Genomic DNA, 16,494 nt, shown 5'->3' on the forward strand with positions numbered 1-16,494 from the left:
AGCAATATTTACCATAGCCAACACTTGGAAGCAACGAAAATACCCATCAATACAGGAATGCACCAAGAAGAAGTGGTCTATGTACACAATGGAATATTACTCCAATAAAAAATATTAATTAAATTTAAAAAACAAACAAAAGTAAGGAGACATCTGCTGTTGTGGGTTTATCCGGGCACATTCCACTCTAATTTATAACCGAGGAACACCACTGGCCGGGAGGGCTGTTTCCCTAGTTACCAGAGTGGGGAACGTAGAAAGGCTGCCGTCCTCTGGCCGTTACCTGCAAAAGCAGCTTTAAAACCTGTGCTAATGCTCACTTCATATGAACAAGTACGGCAGGGCTGTAAATGAAACCTGCCCTCAAAATGTTTAGAGGGAGGTAAATGGCCAAAGCATTTCAAAATGTGACACATACTTTAAGAAAACACTTTGAAGAACTAAGCTGTAATCACAGATTGAAAAATCAAAGCACGTGCCTTAAAGCTCAATTTCAACGGATTATGAGACACATGCAAATTCAACCACGAAGCAGTATTATCTCAAACCAGTCAGAATAACCATCAGCAAGAAAACTATAAACAATAAATGCTGAAGGTGTTGTGGAGAAATGCATACGCTCAACTTTAAGAGGGACATAACTTGGAAAGAGCCACTAATGAGAACTGAATGGAAGTGCCTTTAAAAGGGAAATATTGAGCTACCATATGATCCAGCAGGCCCCTTCCTGGACCTATAACCTCTGAAGACAGAACTGGAAAGACACAGGCAGGCAAAACTGCACTGCACAGTATTACAATAGCCAAGATATGGAAGTAACCAAAAAGTCCACCAACAGATGGGGGGACAAAGAAGAACTGCTACATGTAGAGATGGAATATTAGCTAGCGAAAAAATGAAACAATGCCATTTGCAGCACCATAGATGAGTCTAGAAGTAATCACGCAACTTGTAGTAAGTGAGAAAGCGAAAGACACATATCCTATCCTATCGCTTGTAGGTGTTACCAAAAAATTGATACCAATGAAGATATTTCCACAGAGAAAGGCAATCACAGATTCATTAAGCAAACTTATGGTTCACCAAATGGAAAGGTGTGAGGATTGGATACATTACGATATTGGGGTTAACAGAGATATACAAACACATGTGAAACACAGAATCACCAAAGACCTATAGAATACCAAGAGAAGACTACTCAACATTGTGTCATAACCTACATGGGAAAAGGATACGAAGAAGAATAGATATATGTATATGTGTGAAAGAACCACATCTTGCACACCTAGAGCAAACAAAATATTGTAATCAAATCTGCTGTGATAACAAATAAAAATTTACTTAAAAATACGAACAAGAAGTAATGAGAAGGGGGTGCTCGGGCTCCGGCCCGCAGTTCGAGCGGCGAGAGCGCTCAGAGACGCGACGCGGGGCAGAGGGGAGTGAGCGGGCGCCTCAGTGTCCTTCCCCATCCCACCCCTCGCCTCGCCACCTTCTCCCCCCTCAGCCGGACCGGAATTATGTGATCCCGGAAGTTCCGGCGCCACTGCTGTGTGGGATAAACAGTAATGGCGGAGGCTGCAGCTCCGGGAACAACAGCCACAACATCAGGAGCAGGAGCGGCAGGGGCGGCGGTGGCAGCGGCCTCCCCCACCCCTATCCCCACAGTCACCTCCCCGTCCCTGGGGGCATGGGATTTGGCAGCGACGGCAGCGGCGGCGGCTGGACCAAACAGGTCACCTGCAGGTATTTCATGCATGGGGTTTGTAAGGAAGGAGATAACTGTCGATACTCACGTGACCTCTCTGACAGTCCATATGGTGTAGTGTACAAGTATGTTCAGCGAGGGTACTGTATTTACGGAGACCGCTGCAAATATGAACACAGCAAGCCATTGCAACTGCTACAGCTCTAACTGCAAAGTCACCCCTTGCTGCTTCCTCAAGTCTCTCATCAGTAGTTGGACAGATGGGTGAAATGCATATGGGCGAAGCTGAGTCAAGAAATTCAAACTTTTCAACTGTAGGAGCGGGTTCAGAAGACTGGGTGAACGCCATTGAGTTTGTTCCTGGGCAGCCCTACTGTGGCCGTACTGCCCCTTCCTCCACTGAAGCACCCCTGCAGGGCTCAGTGACCAAGGAAGAATCAGAGAAGGAGCAAATTGCAGTGGAAACAAAGAAGCAGATCTGCCCCTATGCTGCAGTGGGAGAGTGCCGATATGGGGAGAACTGTGTGTATCTCCATGGAGACGCGTGTGATATGTGTGGGCTGTAGGTCTTCCATCCAGTGGATGCTGCCCAAAGATCACAACATATAAAATCTTGCATCGAGGCCCATGAGAAGGACATGGAGCTCTCGTTTGCTGTGCAGCACAGCAAGGACATGGTGTGTGGGATCTGCACGGAGGTGGTCTATGAGAAAGCCAACCCCCGCGAGCGCCGCTTCGGAATCCTCTCCAACTGCAACCACACCTACTGTCTCAAGTGTATTCGCAAGTGGAGGAGTGCTAAGCAATCTGAGAGCAAGATCATAAAGTACTGCCCAGAATGCCGGATCACATCTAACATTGTCATTCCAAGTGAGTACTGGGTGGAGGAGAAAGAAGAGAAGCAGAAACTCATTCAGAAATACAAGGAGGCAATGAGCAACAAGGCGTGCAGGTATTTTGACGAAGGACGTAGGAGCTGCCCATTTGGAGGGAACTGCGTTTACAAGCATGCGTACCCTGATGCCGTAGAGAGGAGCCACAGAGACAGACAGTGGGAACATCAAGCACATACCGGGCCCAACGAAGGAACCACTTCTGGGAGCTCATTGAGGAAAGAGAGAACGGCAACCCCTTTGACAACGACGAAGAAGAGGTTGTCACCTTTGAGCTGGGCGAGATGTTGCTTGTGCTTTTGGCTGCAGGTGGGGACGACGACCTGACAGACTCTGAAGACGAGTGGGACTTGTTTCACGATGAGCTGGAAGATTTTTATGACTTGGATCTATAGCAGCTTTGCTGGGCGTGTGAACTGGTCTGCTGAGCCTCAGACGGCAGCCCTCCCCGCTGGTGGCAGCAGTGCCCGTGGTTCTCTTCTAGGCAGGCCTCTCAACTCCAGGTGCTGTCGTAATAATTTTTACCCAGGGCCTGTCTTCTCAATCCCTCACCTTTCCCCAAGGAGTATGTTGTTTTCTCTGTTTAAAAAAGTTACAAAAATGAATCTTAAAGTTAGTTTTCTTGTAACATGAATTTAAGGGTCAGACAGAGTGTAGGTTTGCTGCGTCATCTGTTTTCAGCCAGATTCACACAGTTCAAGGGGAGCATTTCTGGATTTCCAGTACTCATTTTTGAGGACCCCAGGTTCAAAAGTAACAGCATTGGCCCCGCTTTTGGGTCCAAGAATTGGGGTGTTAGGTGAAGGATCTGAACTGTGGCATGTAGCCTTCTGCTATAGACTTAGGCGGATGCTTGAGGTTTCTGGTGAATTCTGCACATCTGTGTTTTTATATCTGTTCCCTGCCCTGGAATCCCCACCCTGTGCACTCGTTCTGTGGTTTTCATCTCTTGTTTAATTGCACACAAGTACTACTGCTGGGTAACCAGAACCAGGTGCGACTGTGTTGAGATTTTTGCTGTGTTTAGCCTGATAGGAAAATTGTGAAAGAACACATATAAAGATATAGCGGAATAAAATAAATGCAGAGTTGGAAGTTGACTCCCAAGGGCTGATAGACTTGGTACGTGGGAGTGTGTAACAAGCTTCTCATCCCTGCATAGATGCAGTGTCTGTAGCCTTAGTGGAAAAACTCAAGTTTAGTGGTTTCAGCCTCGTGTGGCAAATAGATCTTAAAGGACAAAGCAGTATATTGGTAGCTGTTAATAGAGCAGGGCAAGCTCTGTCTATATAAATAGGGAAATGGGCTTAGCCATAGAGGTTCAACTATCTGGTTATCTCATGTATTAACACAAACTGGGTCTCAGTTACACAGTTGTATTTAATGTTTTATGATCTCCTAGACTTTCTAGTCCAGGCACTTTTTGACAAACCTTTGTCCTCATTTGAGGGGTTTTGTTGTCGGGTTGTTGGGTCCGTTTGTGTGGGTATTTGCCTCATTCCATCCCTGAGCTTTGCAGCTAGACAGGTGTGATTGAAAACTATTTTCTAAGGTGTTTCCTGTAGCGGAGTAATTGGTTTGCAGTAGTAAGTCATGTTTTTCCACTAAAAGGGGACGGAGGGGTGGTAATCCACGAGGTAAGCTAAAGTTAAATTCTTAGAAGAATTCCTTGATCAGAAAATATAAATTTGCGTTTTGTTGCTCTATTTCCTGAAAGTAACTTGGAGATGCCCCTGATTTGTCCATCTACTGCTTTGATTCCTTGGATACCACTCATACTTTCACGTTAAGCAAAGACAAGTAATTCTTGCAGGGGTCTCTGTCTTTTTCAGCAGCCCTTTTGTAAGACGCACTTTTCCCATATAAAACAATTTTAAACCTCCCTCCCCCCCCCCCTCCACAAAAGAAGTAAAGAGACATAAACTTAAAGGGCTTTTTCCTGGCACATTCCATTCTAGTTTACAACCTAGAACACCACTTCCAATAAGGCTCTGTTGCATTAGTAACCAGTTTTGGTAAAGGAGAAATGCTGCCGCCTTGTGGCCGTTTCCCGCAAGAGCGGCTTTACACCCACAGCTAAAGGTCATTAACGTTCAGAAGGACTCGGGGCCGTAAAGGACACCTGCCCTCAAAAATTGTGCTGAGGTAAGGAATGGAGAAAACAATTCAAAACAGGCAAATTTTTCAAGAAGATAGTATGAAGAGTTAAGTTTTACTCACTCTCTTTAAAAAAAAGGAAAATGGATAAAAGCTCAACCTCAGGAAGTATTAGACTCATGCAATCTAATCTACAAAAAGGTTTCAACGCACACCAGTCGCCTGACCATCAGCAAAAACTCTACAAACAATAAATGCTGAAGGGGCTTTAGAGAACTGTGTACCCTCTACCTGCTGGTGAGACGTAAAGTCGTAACAGCCGACAACGAGAACCGAAAGGAGCTGCATTAAAAAGTAAAAATTGAGGTACCATTTAATCCAGCAGGCACGCCACTGGGCCTCTCACCTGAGAAGACCAGAATCGAGAAGACATAGGCTGCAAAAGCTGCACTGCAGCCTTATTCACAATAGCCAAGACAGTGAAGCAACCAAAATGTTCTTCAACAGGTGAATGGATAAAGAAGAAGTGGTTCATGTACCCAATGGAATATTAGCCATGGAAAACAATGAAACACTGCTCTTTGAGGCACCACAGGTGAACCTGGGGATAATCACCAAACATGATGTAAGTCGGAAAGCAAAAGACCTATATCCTATGATATCACTTACAGGGGTTAGCTAATAACTGACACAAATGAACATATTTCCACAGAGAAAGACGCTCACAGAATTAGAAAACAAACTATGCTCATGTAAAAGGAAAGGTGGGGGGAATGGATAAATTAAGATTAGTGTTACTATACGTATACAAATACATATTATATACATTTATCAAAAAGACCGACCATATAGCAAGGGAGGTCTGCAGAACACTCTGTAATATTTTACATGGGAAGAGGATCTGTACAAGAATAGACATATATAATGTACAAATGAACCAGATTCTGTACACCTAGGACAAACAATATTCTAATCTTTACCCAGATTAAAAAAAGTAAAAAAAAAACCAAGAAGTAATGAGACATAAACTTATGGGGGTTTCTCCTGGCACATTCCATTCTAATTTAAAACCTAGGAACACGACTTCCTGGAAGGCTCTGCTGCCTTAGTACCCAGATTTGGGAACGGAGAAATGATGCCTCCTTGTGGCCATTTCCCACAACAGCAGCTTTAAACACATTGCTAAAGGTCACTAAATATTCACCAAACTTGCATTTATTTAAATGACACCTGCCCTCCAAAAATTCCTGGGGTCGAAAATCGACCAAAATTTCAAAAGAGGGCAACCTTTCAAGATGACAATTTCAAGAGGTATATTGTACTCACATTTTTTTTAACAGAAAACAAAAAGGCGAGGAAAAATGATGAATTTTAGGAATTTTTAAAGACATGCAAACCCAAATTACAAAAACCGATCAGCTCACAGCCGTCAGAATGGCCATTAGCAAAAATGCTGCAAACAACAAATGCTGAAATGATTGTGGAGAGATGCTTACCCTCTCTTCTATGGGGGACGTGGTAAGAGCCACTAATGAAAACACAATGGAGGTGCTTTGAACATTGAGCTACAAGTCAATCATTCACACCCAGTGCTGGGCGTAACCCCTGAGAAATGAGAATCAAAAAGTCACAGGCTGGCAATCCTGCACTCCAGCAATATTTACCATAGCCAACACTTGGAAGCAACGAAAATACCCATCAATACAGGAATGCACCAAGAAGAAGTGGTCTATGTACACAATGGAATATTACTCCAATAAAAAATATTAATTAAATTTAAAAAACAAACAAAAGTAAGGAGACATCTGCTGTTGTGGGTTTATCCGGGCACATTCCACTCTAATTTATAACCGAGGAACACCACTGGCCGGGAGGGCTGTTTCCCTAGTTACCAGAGTGGGGAACGTAGAAAGGCTGCCGTCCTCTGGCCGTTACCTGCAAAAGGAGCTTTAAAACCTGTGCTAATGCTCACTTCATATGAACAAGTACGGCAGGGCTGTAAATGAAACCTGCCCTCAAAATGTTTAGAGGGAGGTAAATGGCCAAAGCATTTCAAAATGTGACACATACTTTAAGAAAACACTTTGAAGAACTAAGCTGTAATCACAGATTGAAAAATCAAAGCACGTGCCTTAAAGCTCAATTTCAACGGATTATGAGACACATGCAAATTCAACCACGAAGCAGTATTATCTCAAACCAGTCAGAATAACCATCAGCAAGAAAACTATAAACAATAAATGCTGAAGGTGTTGTGGAGAAATGCATACGCTCAACTTTAAGAGGGACATAACTTGGAAAGAGCCACTAATGAGAACTGAATGGAAGTGCCTTTAAAAGGGAAATATTGAGCTACCATATGATCCAGCAGGCCCCTTCCTGGACCTATAACCTCTGAAGACAGAACTGGAAAGACACAGGCAGGCAAAACTGCACTGCACAGTATTACAATAGCCAAGATATCGAAGTAACCAAAAAGTCCACCAACAGATGGGGGGACAAAGAAGAACTGCTACATGTAGAGATGGAATATTAGCTAGCGAAAAAATGAAACAATGCCATTTGCAGCACCATAGATGAGTCTAGAAGTAATCACGCAACTTGTAGTAAGTGAGAAAGCGAAAGACACATATCCTATCCTATCGCTTGTAGGTGTTACCAAAAAATTGATACCAATGAAGATATTTCCACAGAGAAAGGCAATCACAGATTCATTAAGCAAACTTATGGTTCACCAAATGGAAAGGTGTGAGGATTGGATACATTACGATATTGGGGTTAACAGAGATATACAAACACATGTGAAACACAGAATCACCAAAGACCTATAGAATACCAAGAGAAGACTACTCAACATTGTGTCATAACCTACATGGGAAAAGGATACGAAGAAGAATAGATATATGTATATGTGTGAAAGAACCACATCTTGCACACCTAGAGCAAACAAAATATTGTAATCAAATCTGCTGTGATAACAAATAAAAATTTACTTAAAAATACGAACAAGAAGTAATGAGAAGGGGGTGCTCGGGCTCCGGCCCGCAGTTCGAGCGGCGAGAGCGCTCAGAGACGCGACGCGGGGCAGAGGGGAGTGAGCGGGCGCCTCAGTGTCCTTCCCCATCCCACCCCTCGCCTCGCCACCTTCTCCCCCCTCAGCCGGACCGGAATTATGTGATCCCGGAAGTTCCGGCGCCACTGCTGTGTGGGATAAACAGTAATGGCGGAGGCTGCAGCTCCGGGAACAACAGCCACAACATCAGGAGCAGGAGCGGCAGGGGCGGCGGTGGCAGCGGCCTCCCCCACCCCTATCCCCACAGTCACCTCCCCGTCCCTGGGGGCATGGGATTTGGCAGCGACGGCAGCGGCGGCGGCTGGACCAAACAGGTCACCTGCAGGTATTTCATGCATGGGGTTTGTAAGGAAGGAGATAACTGTCGATACTCACGTGACCTCTCTGACAGTCCATATGGTGTAGTGTACAAGTATGTTCAGCGAGGGTACTGTATTTACGGAGACCGCTGCAAATATGAACACAGCAAGCCATTGCAACTGCTACAGCTCTAACTGCAAAGTCACCCCTTGCTGCTTCCTCAAGTCTCTCATCAGTAGTTGGACAGATGGGTGAAATGCATATGGGCGAAGCTGAGTCAAGAAATTCAAACTTTTCAACTGTAGGAGCGGGTTCAGAAGACTGGGTGAACGCCATTGAGTTTGTTCCTGGGCAGCCCTACTGTGGCCGTACTGCCCCTTCCTCCACTGAAGCACCCCTGCAGGGCTCAGTGACCAAGGAAGAATCAGAGAAGGAGCAAATTGCAGTGGAAACAAAGAAGCAGATCTGCCCCTATGCTGCAGTGGGAGAGTGCCGATATGGGGAGAACTGTGTGTATCTCCATGGAGACGCGTGTGATATGTGTGGGCTGTAGGTCTTCCATCCAGTGGATGCTGCCCAAAGATCACAACATATAAAATCTTGCATCGAGGCCCATGAGAAGGACATGGAGCTCTCGTTTGCTGTGCAGCACAGCAAGGACATGGTGTGTGGGATCTGCACGGAGGTGGTCTATGAGAAAGCCAACCCCCGCGAGCGCCACTTCGGAATCCTCTCCAACTGCAACCACACCTACTGTCTCAAGTGTATTCGCAAGTGGAGGAGTGCTAAGCAATCTGAGAGCAAGATCATAAAGTACTGCCCAGAATGCCGGATCACATCTAACATTGTCATTCCAAGTGAGTACTGGGTGGAGGAGAAAGAAGAGAAGCAGAAACTCATTCAGAAATACAAGGAGGCAATGAGCAACAAGGCGTGCAGGTATTTTGACGAAGGACGTAGGAGCTGCCCATTTGGAGGGAACTGCGTTTACAAGCATGCGTACCCTGATGCCGTAGAGAGGAGCCACAGAGACAGACAGTGGGAACATCAAGCACATACCGGGCCCAACGAAGGAACCACTTCTGGGAGCTCATTGAGGAAAGAGAGAACGGCAACCCCTTTGACAACGACGAAGAAGAGGTTGTCACCTTTGAGCTGGGCGAGATGTTGCTTGTGCTTTTGGCTGCAGGTGGGGACGACGACCTGACAGACTCTGAAGACGAGTGGGACTTGTTTCACGATGAGCTGGAAGATTTTTATGACTTGGATCTATAGCAGCTTTGCTGGGCGTGTGAACTGGTCTGCTGAGCCTCAGACGGCAGCCCTCCCCGCTGGTGGCAGCAGTGCCCGTGGTTCTCTTCTAGGCAGGCCTCTCAACTCCAGGTGCTGTCGTAATAATTTTTACCCAGGGCCTGTCTTCTCAATCCCTCACCTTTCCCCAAGGAGTATGTTGTTTTCTCTGTTTAAAAAAGTTACAAAAATGAATCTTAAAGTTAGTTTTCTTGTAACATGAATTTAAGGGTCAGACAGAGTGTAGGTTTGCTGCGTCATCTGTTTTCAGCCAGATTCACACAGTTCAAGGGGAGCATTTCTGGATTTCCAGTACTCATTTTTGAGGACCCCAGGTTCAAAAATAACAGCATTGGCCCCGCTTTTGGGTCCAAGAATTGGGGTGTTAGGTGAAGGATCTGAACTGTGGCATGTAGCCTTCTGCTATAGACTTAGGCGGATGCTTGAGGTTTCTGGTGAATTCTGCACATCTGTGTTTTTATATCTGTTCCCTGCCCTGGAATCCCCACCCTGTGCACTCGTTCTGTGGTTTTCATCTCTTGTTTAATTGCACACAAGTACTACTGCTGGGTAACCAGAACCAGGTGCGACTGTGTTGAGATTTTTGCTGTGTTTAGCCTGATAGGAAAATTGTGAAAGAACACATATAAAGATATAGCGGAATAAAATAAATGCAGAGTTGGAAGTTGACTCCCAAGGGCTGATAGACTTGGTACGTGGGAGTGTGTAACAAGCTTCTCATCCCTGCATAGATGCAGTGTCTGTAGCCTTAGTGGAAAAACTCAAGTTTAGTGGTTTCAGCCTCGTGTGGCAAATAGATCTTAAAGGACAAAGCAGTATATTGGTAGCTGTTAATAGAGCAGGGCAAGCTCTGTCTATATAAATAGGGAAATGGGCTTAGCCATAGAGGTTCAACTATCTGGTTATCTCATGTATTAACACAAACTGGGTCTCAGTTACACAGTTGTATTTAATGTTTTATGATCTCCTAGACTTTCTAGTCCAGGCACTTTTTGACAAACCTTTGTCCTCATTTGAGGGGTTTTGTTGTCGGGTTGTTGGGTCCGTTTGTGTGGGTATTTGCCTCATTCCATCCCTGAGCTTTGCAGCTAGACAGGTGTGATTGAAAACTATTTTCTAAGGTGTTTCCTGTAGCGGAGTAATTGGTTTGCAGTAGTAAGTCATGTTTTTCCACTAAAAGGGGACGGAGGGGTGGTAATCCACGAGGTAAGCTAAAGTTAAATTCTTAGAAGAATTCCTTGATCAGAAAATATAAATTTGCGTTTTGTTGCTCTATTTCCTGAAAGTAACTTGGAGATGCCCCTGATTTGTCCATCTACTGCTTTGATTCCTTGGATACCACTCATACTTTCACGTTAAGCAAAGACAAGTAATTCTTGCAGGGGTCTCTGTCTTTTTCAGCAGCCCTTTTGTAAGACGCACTTTTCCCATATAAAACAATTTTAAACCTCCCTCCCCCCCCCCCTCCACAAAAGAAGTAAAGAGACATAAACTTAAAGGGCTTTTTCCTGGCACATTCCATTCTAGTTTACAACCTAGAACACCACTTCCAATAAGGCTCTGTTGCATTAGTAACCAGTTTTGGTAAAGGAGAAATGCTGCCGCCTTGTGGCCGTTTCCCGCAAGAGCGGCTTTACACCCACAGCTAAAGGTCATTAACGTTCAGAAGGACTCGGGGCCGTAAAGGACACCTGCCCTCAAAAATTGTGCTGAGGTAAGGAATGGAGAAAACAATTCAAAACAGGCAAATTTTTCAAGAAGATAGTATGAAGAGTTAAGTTTTACTCACTCTCTTTAAAAAAAAGGAAAATGGATAAAAGCTCAACCTCAGGAAGTATTAGACTCATGCAATCTAATCTACAAAAAGGTTTCAACGCACACCAGTCGCCTGACCATCAGCAAAAACTCTACAAACAATAAATGCTGAAGGGGCTTTAGAGAACTGTGTACCCTCTACCTGCTGGTGAGACGTAAAGTCGTAACAGCCGACAACGAGAACCGAAAGGAGCTGCATTAAAAAGTAAAAATTGAGGTACCATTTAATCCAGCAGGCACGCCACTGGGCCTCTCACCTGAGAAGACCAGAATCGAGAAGACATAGGCTGCAAAAGCTGCACTGCAGCCTTATTCACAATAGCCAAGACAGTGAAGCAACCAAAATGTTCTTCAACAGGTGAATGGATAAAGAAGAAGTGGTTCGTGTACCCAATGGAATATTAGCCATGGAAAACAATGAAACACTGCTCTTTGAGGCACCACAGGTGAACCTGGGGATAATCACCAAACATGATGTAAGTCGGAAAGCAAAAGACCTATATCCTATGATATCACTTACAGGGGTTAGCTAATAACTGACACAAATGAACATATTTCCACAGAGAAAGACGCTCACAGAATTAGAAAACAAACTATGCTCATGTAAAAGGAAAGGTGGGGGGAATGGATAAATTAAGATTAGTGTTACTATACGTATACAAATACATATTATATACATTTATCAAAAAGACCGACCATATAGCAAGGGAGGTCTGCAGAACACTCTGTAATATTTTACATGGGAAGAGGATCTGTACAAGAATAGACATATATAATGTACAAATGAACCAGATTCTGTACACCTAGGACAAACAATATTCTAATCTTTACCCAGATTAAAAAAAGTAAAAAAAAAACCAAGAAGTAATGAGACATAAACTTATGGGGGTTTCTCCTGGCACATTCCATTCTAATTTAAAACCTAGGAACACGACTTCCTGGAAGGCTCTGCTGCCTTAGTACCCAGATTTGGGAACGGAGAAATGATGCCTCCTTGTGGCCATTTCCCACAACAGCAGCTTTAAACACATTGCTAAAGGTCACTAAATATTCACCAAACTTGCATTTATTTAAATGACACCTGCCCTCCAAAAATTCCTGGGGTCGAAAATCGACCAAAATTTCAAAAGAGGGCAACCTTTCAAGATGACAATTTCAAGAGGTATATTGTACTCACATTTTTTTTAACAGAAAACAAAAAGGCGAGGAAAAATGATGAATTTTAGGAATTTTTAAAGACATGCAAACCCAAATTACAAAAACCGATCAGCTCACAGCCGTCAGAATGGCCATTAGCAAAAATGCTGCAAACAACAAATGCTGAAATGATTGTGGAGAGATGCTTACCCTCTCTTCTATGGGGGACGTGGTAAGAGCCACTAATGAAAACACAATGGAGGTGCTTTGAACATTGAGCTACAAGTCAATCATTCACACCCAGTGCTGGGCGTAACCCCTGAGAAATGAGAATCAAAAAGTCACAGGCTGGCAATCCTGCACTCCAGCAATATTTACCATAGCCAACACTTGGAAGCAACGAAAATACCCATCAATACAGGAATGCACCAAGAAGAAGTGGTCTATGTACACAATGGAATATTACTCCAATAAAAAATATTAATTAAATTTAAAAAACAAACAAAAGTAAGGAGACATCTGCTGTTGTGGGTTTATCCGGGCACATTCCACTCTAATTTATAACCGAGGAACACCACTGGCCGGGAGGGCTGTTTCCCTAGTTACCAGAGTGGGGAACGTAGAAAGGCTGCCGTCCTCTGGCCGTTACCTGCAAAAGGAGCTTTAAAACCTGTGCTAATGCTCACTTCATATGAACAAGTACGGCAGGGCTGTAAATGAAACCTGCCCTCAAAATGTTTAGAGGGAGGTAAATGGCCAAAGCATTTCAAAATGTGACACATACTTTAAGAAAACACTTTGAAGAACTAAGCTGTAATCACAGATTGAAAAATCAAAGCACGTGCCTTAAAGCTCAATTTCAACGGATTATGAGACACATGCAAATTCAACCACGAAGCAGTATTATCTCAAACCAGTCAGAATAACCATCAGCAAGAAAACTATAAACAATAAATGCTGAAGGTGTTGTGGAGAAATGCATACGCTCAACTTTAAGAGGGACATAACTTGGAAAGAGCCACTAATGAGAACTGAATGGAAGTGCCTTTAAAAGGGAAATATTGAGCTACCATATGATCCAGCAGGCCCCTTCCTGGACCTATAACCTCTGAAGACAGAACTGGAAAGACACAGGCAGGCAAAACTGCACTGCACAGTATTACAATAGCCAAGATATGGAAGTAACCAAAAAGTCCACCAACAGATGGGGGGACAAAGAAGAACTGCTACATGTAGAGATGGAATATTAGCTAGCGAAAAAATGAAACAATGCCATTTGCAGCACCATAGATGAGTCTAGAAGTAATCACGCAACTTGTAGTAAGTGAGAAAGCGAAAGACACATATCCTATCCTATCGCTTGTAGGTGTTACCAAAAAATTGATACCAATGAAGATATTTCCACAGAGAAAGGCAATCACAGATTCATTAAGCAAACTTATGGTTCACCAAATGGAAAGGTGTGAGGATTGGATACATTACGATATTGGGGTTAACAGAGATATACAAACACATGTGAAACACAGAATCACCAAAGACCTATAGAATACCAAGAGAAGACTACTCAACATTGTGTCATAACCTACATGGGAAAAGGATACGAAGAAGAATAGATATATGTATATGTGTGAAAGAACCACATCTTGCACACCTAGAGCAAACAAAATATTGTAATCAAATCTGCTGTGATAACAAATAAAAATTTACTTAAAAATACGAACAAGAAGTAATGAGAAGGGGGTGCTCGGGCTCCGGCCCGCAGTTCGAGCGGCGAGAGCGCTCAGAGACGCGACGCGGGGCAGAGGGGAGTGAGCGGGCGCCTCAGTGTCCTTCCCCATCCCACCCCTCGCCTCGCCACCTTCTCCCCCCTCAGCCGGACCGGAATTATGTGATCCCGGAAGTTCCGGCGCCACTGCTGTGTGGGATAAACAGTAATGGCGGAGGCTGCAGCTCCGGGAACAACAGCCACAACATCAGGAGCAGGAGCGGCAGGGGCGGCGGTGGCAGCGGCCTCCCCCACCCCTATCCCCACAGTCACCTCCCCGTCCCTGGGGGCATGGGATTTGGCAGCGACGGCAGCGGCGGCGGCTGGACCAAACAGGTCACCTGCAGGTATTTCATGCATGGGGTTTGTAAGGAAGGAGATAACTGTCGATACTCACGTGACCTCTCTGACAGTCCATATGGTGTAGTGTACAAGTATGTTCAGCGAGGGTACTGTATTTACGGAGACCGCTGCAAATATGAACACAGCAAGCCATTGCAACTGCTACAGCTCTAACTGCAAAGTCACCCCTTGCTGCTTCCTCAAGTCTCTCATCAGTAGTTGGACAGATGGGTGAAATGCATATGGGCGAAGCTGAGTCAAGAAATTCAAACTTTTCAACTGTAGGAGCGGGTTCAGAAGACTGGGTGAACGCCATTGAGTTTGTTCCTGGGCAGCCCTACTGTGGCCGTACTGCCCCTTCCTCCACTGAAGCACCCCTGCAGGGCTCAGTGACCAAGGAAGAATCAGAGAAGGAGCAAATTGCAGTGGAAACAAAGAAGCAGATCTGCCCCTATGCTGCAGTGGGAGAGTGCCGATATGGGGAGAACTGTGTGTATCTCCATGGAGACGCGTGTGATATGTGTGGGCTGTAGGTCTTCCATCCAGTGGATGCTGCCCAAAGATCACAACATATAAAATCTTGCATCGAGGCCCATGAGAAGGACATGGAGCTCTCGTTTGCTGTGCAGCACAGCAAGGACATGGTGTGTGGGATCTGCACGGAGGTGGTCTATGAGAAAGCCAACCCCCGCGAGCGCCACTTCGGAATCCTCTCCAACTGCAACCACACCTACTGTCTCAAGTGTATTCGCAAGTGGAGGAGTGCTAAGCAATCTGAGAGCAAGATCATAAAGTACTGCCCAGAATGCCGGATCACATCTAACATTGTCATTCCAAGTGAGTACTGGGTGGAGGAGAAAGAAGAGAAGCAGAAACTCATTCAGAAATACAAGGAGGCAATGAGCAACAAGGCGTGCAGGTATTTTGACGAAGGACGTAGGAGCTGCCCATTTGGAGGGAACTGCGTTTACAAGCATGCGTACCCTGATGCCGTAGAGAGGAGCCACAGAGACAGACAGTGGGAACATCAAGCACATACCGGGCCCAACGAAGGAACCACTTCTGGGAGCTCATTGAGGAAAGAGAGAACGGCAACCCCTTTGACAACGACGAAGAAGAGGTTGTCACCTTTGAGCTGGGCGAGATGTTGCTTGTGCTTTTGGCTGCAGGTGGGGACGACGACCTGACAGACTCTGAAGACGAGTGGGACTTGTTTCACGATGAGCTGGAAGATTTTTATGACTTGGATCTATAGCAGCTTTGCTGGGCGTGTGAACTGGTCTGCTGAGCCTCAGACGGCAGCCCTCCCCGCTGGTGGCAGCAGTGCCCGTGGTTCTCTTCTAGGCAGGCCTCTCAACTCCAGGTGCTGTCGTAATAATTTTTACCCAGGGCCTGTCTTCTCAATCCCTCACCTTTCCCCAAGGAGTATGTTGTTTTCTCTGTTTAAAAAAGTTACAAAAATGAATCTTAAAGTTAGTTTTCTTGTAACATGAATTTAAGGGTCAGACAGAGTGTAGGTTTGCTGCGTCATCTGTTTTCAGCCAGATTCACACAGTTCAAGGGGAGCATTTCTGGATTTCCAGTACTCATTTTTGAGGACCCCAGGTTCAAAAGTAACAGCATTGGCCCCGCTTTTGGGTCCAAGAATTGGGGTGTTAGGTGAAGGATCTGAACTGTGGCATGTAGCCTTCTGCTATAGACTTAGGCGGATGCTTGAGGTTTCTGGTGAATTCTGCACATCTGTGTTTTTATATCTGTTCCCTGCCCTGGAATCCCCACCCTGTGCACTCGTTCTGTGGTTTTCATCTCTTGTTTAATTGCACACAAGTACTACTGCTGGGTAACCAGAACCAGGTGCGACTGTGTTGAGATTTTTGCTGTGTTTAGCCTGATAGGAAAATTGTGAAAGAACACATATAAAGATATAGCGGAATAAAATAAATGCAGAGTTGGAAGTTGACTCCCAAGGGCTGATAGACTTGGTACGTGGGAGTGTGTAACAAGCTTCTCATCCCTGCATAGATGCAGTGTCTGTAGCCTTAGTGGAAAAACT

At 44.9% G+C, this 16,494-nt stretch overlaps 3 pseudogenes; all 3 read left to right on the plus strand.

Moving 5' to 3' along the window:
- Window positions 1-1,568: 1,568 nt before the first annotated feature.
- LOC130706644 (E3 ubiquitin-protein ligase makorin-1-like) lies at window positions 1,569-2,996 on the plus strand (annotated as a pseudogene).
- A 4,922-nt stretch (window positions 2,997-7,918) lies between these two features.
- On the plus strand, window positions 7,919-9,346 carry LOC130706648 (E3 ubiquitin-protein ligase makorin-1-like; annotated as a pseudogene).
- A 4,922-nt stretch (window positions 9,347-14,268) lies between these two features.
- LOC130706647 (E3 ubiquitin-protein ligase makorin-1-like) lies at window positions 14,269-15,696 on the plus strand (annotated as a pseudogene).
- Window positions 15,697-16,494: the final 798 nt, after the last annotated feature.

Source organism: Balaenoptera acutorostrata, unplaced genomic scaffold (assembly GCF_949987535.1).
Source record: "Balaenoptera acutorostrata unplaced genomic scaffold, mBalAcu1.1 scaffold_818, whole genome shotgun sequence".
In the NCBI taxonomy this organism is placed as follows: Eukaryota; Metazoa; Chordata; class Mammalia; order Artiodactyla; family Balaenopteridae; genus Balaenoptera; species Balaenoptera acutorostrata.